Here is a 12,231-nt window from a genome sequence, read left to right as displayed (position 1 = left end):
AGTACATATCAGGTTTCTCAGTGGAAATTATACACCAAGATCTCAAATACATACATGTCTTTGAAACCACCTAAGTTATTTAAAAGATCCATAAACGAATAGACTACAGACGAGAATTGATTCTAACAATCAGTCCTCGGGTAACGCGAAACTAATGCCGCTATTACAAAGACAAATACGTAGCGATCTTCAACGAATCGTGTGTTTCTACATCGTTCGCGAATTAGCGATAACGAGTATAGTTCGGGGTGACGGATAACTATAATTTCGTGAACAGCTGTGATCTAAGAAAGCGTTTAATAATACGCTGCGTTTTTTATACAAATAAATGCATTCACCGATTTCTTCCAGACAACCTCGTACGCGTGAAACGAAATAAATATTAACAGATGAGGTGCTTAATAAATTTATATGACTAGTCTTCGCACGCGGCTTTGGATTTGTTTTCGGGATGAGGAGTTGTTTTGTTTGGTGTGCTTTGTACTTTTTATACCCCTGTCAATTTGATTCTTTTCTTTTCAATAAAAGAACAGCAATTATCTTGTTCAGCCTATTAATATATACTATGAAAGTTCGTAACTAATTGACTAAATTTAAGTCCATGTGCACCATTGAGATTTGACATAGTATAAAAGACCTAATAAACATGGCCAAATTAAAATAACAATTAAAAAAAACGCTGTGACGGTGTTATCTTTAGAAAATAATCCAAATTGGATCAATAAAACTACTCAGAACTGTTTACACGATACACTAAAGGTATAAAAAGTGCAAAAACTATTCATATTGTTTTTTGTAATTTAAAAAGATCTGCAATATTTTAATCTTACTATCAATTTCTATTGCAAATATTTTATGCGTAGCATTACTACAGTTTCTTTCTGCATAGATAAAATATATAAGTTTAAAAGTTTGGTGACTCCGAAATTTTTCCACATGATTCATTTCTTGGATTGTGACATTACCAAGTTAGGAACACCGATATCAACGTTGAAGTTAAGATCATAATTTATTCGAAATACTGACCCGTCGTAGGAAGTGTCCGAACAAAATTTACTGACCAAACGTGAGGACTTTGTAATAATCAATTTTCGACGTAGCTATACGGTAATAAAGGCTTTAATCGCTTGTTCCACTTAAGCTGCATGTTCTACTGAATATAAATCATTGTTGAAATTATGATGTATGATCGGAGCTAAGAAGTAATGCGTAATGCTTAAAATATTAGAAGATACTAGCCGTGTTATATAAATGTATAAGTTTAAAGAAAGTGCAAATGGTTTAGTATACTAATAACGAATATTACTAATAACAAAAGAGGGTTTTTAACAGTAACATGAACCAAAATTTCTCATTATAACTAGTAACCGTAGGAAATCATAGTGTGAAATATGGCTTATATTATTACAATAAGTTCAATTTACGTCCTTTATTTAATGGCATTTTACAAAAATATGCTACAAGCTTTTATTTATACAAAACAGAAGATTCATGAGTCCAGTCTCGTCCCACTTAAAGAGTTTTTCAATCTCATCTTTATTTTATAGCACGTCTATTGGCTCGGTTCCTGTATTCAACGTTTTACATTCCCATCCGAGACGATCCAAGGAACTTGTGGGTGTTTCTAGTGTACTATATCAACGTGCCATCGGAATTCAGCGTGCTTATGCAATATAGGTACTCCGGTGAACAGAAAATACAGTCATTTTCCAATGCAATTTCTGTAGGATTTAGTTCGGTTCAGAGCATTTACGTTATTGTCAAAATGTGAATATATGAACATTGTTATATTAGGATATTCGCTTAGTATTATAAATTTAAGTGTTAGATGAATTCATAAATGGTTTTGAAGAATTCAAATTCTAATTCTAATAAATTACGTGATATAAATAGATCAGTTTGGTATAAATTACATACACAATATGATATAGATAAATGAAGATAAAATTAAATAATATTTAGCATTTTATTGTTCAATCTCAATTTAATATAAATTCTGAATTCTGAACTGATAAGTATTTAAAATTAAAAAATCGGTTCAGTTGTGCTTGAAAAACTCTTAATTAAACAATTGCTAACAATATATTTGACGAGCCGGTCGGCGTGGTTGGTAGATACTTGCCTTTCACGCCGAAGGTTGTGGGTTCGATTCCCACCAAGGACAGACATTTGTGTGCATGAACATCTATGTTTGTCTTGAGTCTGGGTGTAATTATCTATATAAGTATTTATTTACAAAAGAAAAGTAGTATATGTAGTATATCAATTGTCTGGTACCATATATAAATATGGTATATACAAGTATATTAATAAATTATATTTTAATAGTGTAATATAAAAAAAAATCTTCAAGAGTACATCTGAGATCAACAAGAGTAATAAATCCTAATAAAATAAATTTGCCATCGAAAACTCACCATGTCATTCGAAACCATGTATTTAAATATATATTATAAAACTACACAAGGATGTAATGTCTTAATTTGAATTAATATCATTATATAGGCAGTACACAAAACCTTTAGACAGATTGATATTAAACTTAGTAATATAATACGATATTATAGCTTCCAGGAACATAAGATACATATTCATTAGGGAATATGGGATTCCCAGGGGACATTAAAAAAACTATCTGCATATCCAACGTACACGCGACGACCTAGTGACGTAACTACATAAGCAATAAGCCGTTAGCTTGTTGTCTAAGCTCCTATACATTACGATATGGCCGTAGGATGTTTACGAGTTACACCGTATCGGGGCGGCACCGCTTAAATCACCCAAGTGCAATCAACGTCCTTTGGTTTGCGAACCAAACCTTTAGATAGTTTATAGGTATTTCCAAGGAGATTGTACACAATGGAGGTTTTGCTATAGTTTTGTGTTTGACTTTTATTTTATTATTTAGGATTGAGTAACCGATTAGCGACGACACATTGTAGCGAATCTGATATACATGTATGTATTTTTATAAGATTTGTTAAAGTATAGTAAACATAACAGCCTGTAAATGTCCCACTGCTGGGTTGAAGCCTTCTCTTCCACCATTTGTTTAGTTGGCTGTAGGGCTTTGTGCAAGGCTGAGTAGGCATCACTTACTCCTAATATATTCTACTGCCAAGAAGCAATACTTACTAATGTTGTATACCAGTTGTAAGCCATCGTAACTATACATAAGGGATATAACATCTAAGTTGGTGGTGCATTGACGATGTATGGAGTGGTTAATTTTTCGTACAGCACAAAGGTCTATAGTTATATATAGTCCAGTTTTTTTAAGGTAGTAAATAATATATTCCGTTGATAGCTTTTATTTGGTTCATCAAGTAGAATGTCTGTTCAAAAAGTTTTTTATCTTGAAAAGAGTTCATCAAAATTTTGATCTAGGGTCTATTTTTCATTAACCACTAAACTTTTGTCTGATAATTCTGCAAATAAAAGATAAGCGACGAAGGTATTATAATAGTAACATGATAATAATTAAATATTAAGTATAAAAAATATTCTTACACTCTCATTGCGCCGCAAGCCGTCTGGAAAGCTCTCGTGTGCTGCAGCTGTCCATGGCGGTGGTATTCACTTTCCATTAGGTGAGCCTCCTGCTCGTTTGCCCCCTTTTACTCATAATAACCACGAAATCTTCTTAGATCCCAATGCTCTCTTAAATATATAGGAAGGGTCCTTAAATTCATGGGTGTTCGCAATAAATACAGGAAACAGATAAAAATCAACTATATAATAATATTACAATGGATGTAATTTAATTTTTACCATCAGTATTTTCACCATTATTGGCACCATTATTTTCATTATTTTTTATAGTATATTAAATCTATATCTTACCGATAATGTCAATGTTCCATCTTACCGATAATGAAAATGTTCATTGGAAGTTTTTAGTTCGTAAAAAATTACATAAATAATATTATATACTCGTAATTTTATTTATTTTATTTTTATTATATTTGGGAAACACACAGTATACACCACATACATCACACAACAAATTACTCGTTCACACACCAATCAAGTTTCCACTTAAAACTAATTCATGTATGACAGTAAACAAGCAATTTTGTAAATTATAAATAATAATTATGAAGATTTAAACAGTTAACAGCAGCAAAACAATAATAAATATATATATGATAAAAATTAAATAGATAAAATAAAAACATTGACTAAGTTAACAAATGCACACAAACTCTTTTTTAAAATGTATTGAGCGTACAAGAAAACATGTCCAAGTCAATAAACTTCCTATTGTAGCTCTTACAAGAGCGATATATAAATTCATTTTGAGCATAATTGGTCCGAGTGGAGGGTAAGTGGAATAAAGCACTATTGCGTGTACCTACTTTCATTATTTGATTTTGATGATATTTAAATTTTAGGCAGTATAGTTATAGTATATTTTAGATAGGCAGATGGCATATGGGCCACCTGATGGTAAGTGGTCACCAACACTCACAGACATTGGTATTGTTAGAAATGTTAACCATGGCTTACATTCCCAATACGCCACCAACCTTGGGAACTAAGATGTTATGTCCCTTATGCCTGTTATTACACTGAATCACTCACCCTTCAAACCGGAATACAACTATACCAAGTACTGCTGTTTCGTGATAGAATATCCGATGAGTGGATGGTACCTTCCCAGATGAGCTTGCACAAAGCCCTACCACCAGTAACTACAATGCTACAAATAAACCAAGTTTAATTTATAATTAAAAATATTTTTATATAAACTTTTAATCAGGCTGGAGAACTACAAATTGACTTTAAAGTTGGAAAAAGTAGGGATATATTTTATAAGAAGCAATAAGTCGTTTTAAGTAAAAAGCAATAACAACGAAGTCGGTAGCTTTTACAATAGTAGTAAAGCTTGTAATAAAACTATTAACTGTTTCTTAAGTGATTATGAGTAACTGTTCACTTTGATACTGATTCCTTTTGACTTTAGTTTAAAAAAGCTTTATTTTGACATTTAGTAACAAATTTTATTTAATTATACCCGTTTGACAATTTTACCATACGATCCCGAAAATCTTTGCATTAAGTTAGAAGAGCGTTTTTTTAAATTATTGTTATTGGCTTATTACCGATGGTGAGTGGCATTATCGGCCATATTTATTGTTACTTTTATGAATAATATATATTTAATATATATTCCTCATCAGTTCGTGTTAATCCTATGCTGGACATAGACCTCTCACATGCCACGCTACTGAGCTCTATCATTAGTTCTCCTCAAATCCTTGCCCGCAGCCTTTAAATATTATCATCTAATATAATATCATCGCCTCACTTAGCTACAGGGCACCCTTTGCCAACAAGCAGTCTCCACTCAAGAACCAATTTGCTTCACCGGCCATCGGTTTTTAACAATGAAATGCGCCGTTTACTAAATGGGATCTAAGATGTATAAGTGCTTATTTCTGGCTAAATAAGCCGTGTATTAAATTATAAATGGTTGGTACCATTACAGACGAAGCCTGACGTGGCGTGGAGGACAAAGAAAATTCTTAATAATTTTATGAACAGTAATGTGATACTTATCAAGGCTTTCTAAAATTAACTGAAATAATTGATACTTAGTGAAAGCATAATTAACTGTTAGGTGAACTAAGAAGAATATTATTTTTTATATGCTAGCTTAATTACTTTCACTTTTTGCAATTTTTACAAGCAATTATAATGGATTAGATAGTCAAAACTTCTAGTTTTCCTATAGATACATGTATACATCTATTAAAAAGTGCCTGCCTTTATTTTAGCTAGCTTATAATGTCGGGTCCATAATGAGTTATTGAGTTTTTCTGTTAAGAATTTCTCAATGGTAAACAAATTTCATTAAAACAATATTAATATTCTATAATGAAATATAATGTAGATATTACACAGGAAATATTTGCAAAGCAACCGTTTTACGTATATAATTTTGATTACCGTGTAAATATTTTCATAATAATTTTTCAAAGGAGCGTACAAGATCTTATGAAATCTTTTAATGGACCGGGAAAATTCAAATGACGTTGCCCTAATCATAATCTGATGTAAACCTGTTATTCGTAATAGATTGGACCGTAATGTGCTTTAATATGTAACATGATGAGGCGAGAATGGAAGCGATTATCATACATCATAATGTTATGGGTTAGGCTCATTTAAAATTCGGCCGAATTTCGCAACGAAACTGGATAAGGTTTATGTTAAAAAGGTTGTGAATGGCCCTTCGTTTTACATTTTAATAGCCTTTGTTCAAAGGTTATGTTCAGGTTGTAAAGTAAATATTAAACTTTTGTTTAATATTTTAGTTAAGTCTGATAATGTTTAAGTGTGCGTAACAATAGGCCCACATTAGGCGCCAAAATCGAAAACGTAATTGAGTAATTCAATCGTAAAGCTATCTGAAGTATATGTTGCAGGGTTTATTAGCTAAGATTTAGAAGAGTTTCTGTTACAGTTATTGTCCTTTGGTTATTGAACAGGCTTAAAATACAGGGTTTTATAGAATGTTAAACGGAGTTATGTATGAACAGGTATAACTCCGAAACACTACCTTCCAGATCAATATTTAGCTTAAATAAATACACTGTTCAGAATAAAAAAATACGCAACAGCCGATAAGACATTGCAGATAAAAACAGATCCGTTAACAGTCATATCCCGATTCTTCTTGTAACCTCGTTAGTAAGGCCACTGACCGACGCTCCTCTAAGTAATTGCTAAATTGAGTTCCCCCTCAAGACGAAAGTAGGTAGATAAATGTAATATTATTGATGAAGTTACCGCTCTTAGTCTCCCTTGATCTTTGGTATTACGTTATTTTCTGTCGTTTTTGTTAACGGAGCGGAATGTAACGTCAAAAACGGTTAATTAAATGGACCAGAAAATGTCATGATTTTTATTCTCTTTATGTGTAATTTTTTGGGAAAAGTAATTTATTTTGTCATAAAATTATATCCAGTGTATTTCCTGATATTCAAATTTTACTAAAATATTATATACATATAATTTATTTTATAACAATTTTTTTTTTTTAGAAAGAAATTACTCAATATTGAGTGATACTAGTACGCAATACGATCGTTTTCTCCAAGTAAACAACAGTAACATCCTATAAATGTCTCACTGCTGGACCAAGGCCTCCTTTTCTTTTTTTTGAGGAGGAGGTTTTGTAGCTTATTCCACCACGCTGCTCTAATCCGAGTTGGTGGAATAATCATTTGAAAGAATGTCAATGTTTTCCTTCACCGTCAAGTACGAGATAAATTAAAACACAAATTAAACACATGAAAATTCAGTGGTGCTCGCCCGGGTTTGAACCCACAATCATCGGTTAAGATTCACTCGTTCTTACCACTGGGTCATCTTAACATCCAACTAAAATATTTTCATATTTTATAAAGAACAGAGTAAAACCTTTTCAAAAAAAAAATTATAGATGGAAATCGGTAAATCAAGTCAATGTAATTTGAAAATATATTTTATTTAAAATTTTAAAAATGTTCTACCACTATCCACTTCAAACTATTAATTTATTAAATGAACAAACTTTTTCACTTATCTCAGTAAAGCCTTTATAGCCCAAACATAGTGCCAATTTAACGGGTGGGTCAACAAAAAATAACGCTGTAATAATGTGTAACGCTACCTAAACAAACACGCTTAATGGCGGGCGGGCGCCATGTTTGTTTTCGCGCCCGTGTCAAACATGGCCGACCGCGGATTACCCGGCTGCAGAGGACCATTGCTGCTAAAGTACCGAAAATAAAAGGTACTCTCTTAAAAATATTTATGACGAGTACATTCAATTTACAATTTTCAGAAACATAAATCCAGGGGGGATTTTGACGTAGTGGTAGCCTGATAACTAACCCGCATTGGAGCAGCGTGGTGGAATAAGCTCCAAACCTTCTCCCCAAAAAGGGAGAGGAGGCCTTAGCCCTGCAGGTGGACATTAACAGGCTGTTACTTACTGAACCTGATAACAATTGACCATTTTTACATTGCCAGTGCAAACCTACTTATGATATTAAAGCTGTCATATGTATAATTTTAATAACAGTGAGCACACGTCTTATGGGTAAGTACTATTATACATTTCGAATTTCAACATGTATAATTAATAAAGATTTCAACATGTTAAATCGTTCATGATGTGTTTATCAAAACTTTTATTATTGAATTGACATAGTATGATAGAGTATATGTGTATAATGATAATAATAATAATTTATCCAGGCTGATTTTGGCCATGGCGGCCAATCTCAAGAGAGATTAGCCAACTACGCAGGAGATATTATAGTGCACAAGTGTGTGCGCAAACACAGGTGCACTCTCTATTTCCTAACTCTTATAATCCGATGGGATGGCAATCCGACACGACCGGAAAGAGTTCAACCAACGCTGCTACTGAGAATTTTCTGACAGAAAAACCCAATAACTTTTTATTAGCCCGACTTGGGAATTGAACTCAGGACCAGGGTCTGCGGTACGTCAAGCCACTAGACGAACGAGGCAGTCAATTACAATATGTATCTAAAAAAAAAAAGTTTGTAATGTTTTTTTAAATACTATTAATAGGAATTATACCGACATTAAACACGTTAATTATTGTTACCCCACTCAACTGCAACACCAACTCTAATATTATAAGCCAATGATGTTTAGTTCATGAAGCAATTTAAAATAATATATGTATATGTATATAATAAAATTAGGCTTGATTTCATAGTTGAGTTTTGAATAATACTATTTTTATATACACACATAAATAATTATTATTATGTGTTATAGAAACACCTTTTAAACGATATTTTTTAAGTTTTCCATAGTATAAATAACTTCCAACGATCCAAAAGAGGAACCCTTAACTACAGCAAGGTAATATGATTTGTGTTCAGCAATCCAGGTTCAACTCTGTTAACGTCATGTTCTATCAAACGGTGGCATTTGGAAAAATGCCAACTTATTATACACTTTCATTGAACCTTAAAACTTTATCATTAAGAAAGAAAATCGTCTACCCCGATGTCAATGCTATCGTACAAAGTTGTGAATGCACTCAAAGAGGCTGTTTCTGCATCGTTCAAATGGATGAAACAAAGCCACGTTGTGTGAGTACGTTTGATAGACGTTTTCTATTTCAAGCTAAAACTAATTGAATCGTTCAAATTCGTCGATTTTTGTTTGTTATGTCACACGTTCTGCAGCGGCAAAAGGCTGAGCTAATTTTAAAAAAGGGTTTCTCTACTAAAGCCTTTTTTCCAATTAAGACCTCTTACAATTAAAGTGCTAATAAAATTTAAAGATTTTCTTTTCTTGAACTTCGTGCTCATTTAATACCCGACCGCGGCTCCACTCTCGAGTAAGGTATTAAGCAGCCTTAATACTGACTCCTATACCCCTGAAAACGTGCTAGCAAAATATCATATTAACTATATATAAATACATACAAGAATTGCTCATTTGTCTAATCTTAATAAACTATTAAATAAATAGAACTCAATTGAAAAAAGCCATTGAAGCCTAAAGTCTACCCGAACAAAACACTACTGATCTATCTAAATAAATAAGAGTAATAAGTTTGATCACGATAATGTTTCTTTTTAGGGTTCCGCAGCTTAAAAGGAAATGCTCTTATAGGGTCACTTCATCCGTCAGTTAGTCGGTGAACTCTTTTTTTTCGAGAACGCTATGAACTAAGATCTGCAATCACTTGGAGCAGTAAGAAAATCTAACTTCTATGTCAACGCAGCCAAATGTTTATTCAGCATATTTTGACACTCGCAATCAAATTAAAACATATAGGGTACTTCTCGTTCCATAGAATTATGAAATTTGGCAAAGCCTATACACATAAAAAAAAAATGCGATGACAAACTTATTTGCACATGGTAAACTAACCGCGTCCTATATCGATGTATGGAGACGACAGTTTTCCCATAGCAAAGTTAAGTTTCTTCATCAATTTCGACTCGATTACATTGATGGCTGAACTAATTACATACCTAGAAGTTTGTACGGAACCCTTGGTGCGAGTCCGACTCGCACATGTCTGGTTTTTTATATACCGATTTACTGACAAGTTTCACATTTGTTCTTACAGAATAAACGAAGAGGCTAACGAAGTATTAATTGAATACAGAGCCAGATCACGCTCGTAAAACTTATGAGGACATTTCAGTAACATTTTCTTTTTATTATTGTAAGTGAACATCATACGTTATTGGGTCATGAGAGGCGTCTTTAACAGTGTCGTTCAAGAACTTTTGTTACCAATACATAATATATTACCTAGCTGAACAATTTCCTACGAAATAATCATTTCTCGCTAAGATACTTGATATATGACGATGTCCTCCTTAACGATTTCTATCAATACAGCCATTATCAAAGAAGACAAGTTTATTTTTTTATTGTATAAGGTAGGCACACTGGCAAGTAGACCACCTTTGGTAAATAGTCACCACCACCTATAGACATTGCCATTGTTATAAATATAAACCAGCAACCAAGCTTGGGAACTTAGATTTTATGTGGGTGGTTCGTGTCTACCCAGAGGGGCTTGCAGAAAGACGTCGTGGGAGGTCAGTATTTTTTTTAAACTTTATACTTCTGTAACTTTCCTTGAAATCACTTCAAATGATTGAATATTTCCTACAATAAACAGAGTGTGAACTATTAGAGAACAGCACTACTAATACTGAATATTACTGAATACTCATTAAGTACCAAGTATATAAAGTTACTTTTATAAGTTTATGCTTGAGAAATATTATCAAGGTTACGCTACAAACGATATCCATACTTCGATACAGAACCATTCGAGCGATTTATAATCTTGGAGCTCGAGAATCTTCGGGATATTTTTAATAAAATAGGTATTCGTTGCCTGATACAATATATCTGTCGAGTATTTCGTAATTTCATCGACGTTTAGCTTGAAACGATTGAATGAATGAAATTGAACAAAAAAATAAGATTAATATTTCTTACATCGTCAATGTCTATGGACGGCGCTTATTTGCCAGTCCGCCTACCAGCGGCCGCCTACCGCCTACCATAAATAAAAAAATATACTTATCATTTATTGGTAATATTGAAATAATTCACACTGATGAAGATATACCGCATAATAGATTATGACGGAAATGACGTATTAATAAGCGAACGGAAATCACATTAGCGATCATCACATTGAATTTATAATCAGCTTGTCAGTCTTCAATTGTTTTATTTATGAATCATAATAATGGATTCAACAAACCTGCTTGTAAGATTAACTTAATAATAAATATATGTTGAAACTTTAACAAGCTTCTGAAAGCTCAAGTTTGCCAAACCTAACTTAAGCATTAACTTTGTAACCGATCGTTTAATATTTAATCATAGATTAAAAAGAGAGTCTTTTCGTCTTTCTGTCTCTGGTTAATTTGTGAATAAATTAGTTAATAATATAATACAACCAAACAAAATGTATGGCTATAACATGATAAAACGTTTAAGAGTATAATATTTTAATTTGATTAGATAACATGCTACGCTTCAAAATTAAGAAATTGTCGTTCATTACATGATTGCCCAAAAAGGGAGTGTAATGTTTTTTAACATATGGTACAAATTCATTAAAAGCCTTGTTGGTGTCTTCAAATCCAGAGTAAAGGTTTCTTATAGGCAAGCGTGCTACATTTTAGACCGTGTCGATGCTTAACATCAGGCAAGTCAACGGTCAAACGCTGGCCTATTAATAGTAAAAAAAGGCCAACTTAATAATTATACTAATATTACCTTACACAGGTCTTAGATTATTTGTGAATTTTAGCCCTAAACTTTTCTTACCTTAATTTCTATTAACGTAATGTGAACACATTTATTAGTACTGTAATACACTTAAAACGCTAATTTCGTATTTAACAAGCAAATTTGGTTAAATATGTTAGCTAATTTGCATTTAGCGAAGCAGTGTTTCGGAAACAAATTTTGATTAAATCAGCAATTAATTGGTCGATTAGTTAATTTTACATTGAAGAGCCTTTCAGGCTGACCATAATATAGAGCTCTTCTGGATCTGAGAGAGGAATGTCGAAATATAAAATAAATTTCATATCATGAACTTGCAGTTTTATATTTTTAAGGCTTATTGTTTTCTTTTTAACCTCGATTATTGTAGTAGTTTTAATAAGCATGTTTACCTTAATGTCAATATTGGCGCGAATT

This window comes from Nymphalis io, chromosome 13, assembly GCF_905147045.1.
Source record: "Nymphalis io chromosome 13, ilAglIoxx1.1, whole genome shotgun sequence".
In the NCBI taxonomy this organism is placed as follows: domain Eukaryota; kingdom Metazoa; phylum Arthropoda; class Insecta; order Lepidoptera; family Nymphalidae; genus Nymphalis; species Nymphalis io.
The sequence above is the reverse complement of the archived record's forward strand: the minus strand, read 5'-3'. Positions refer to the sequence as shown.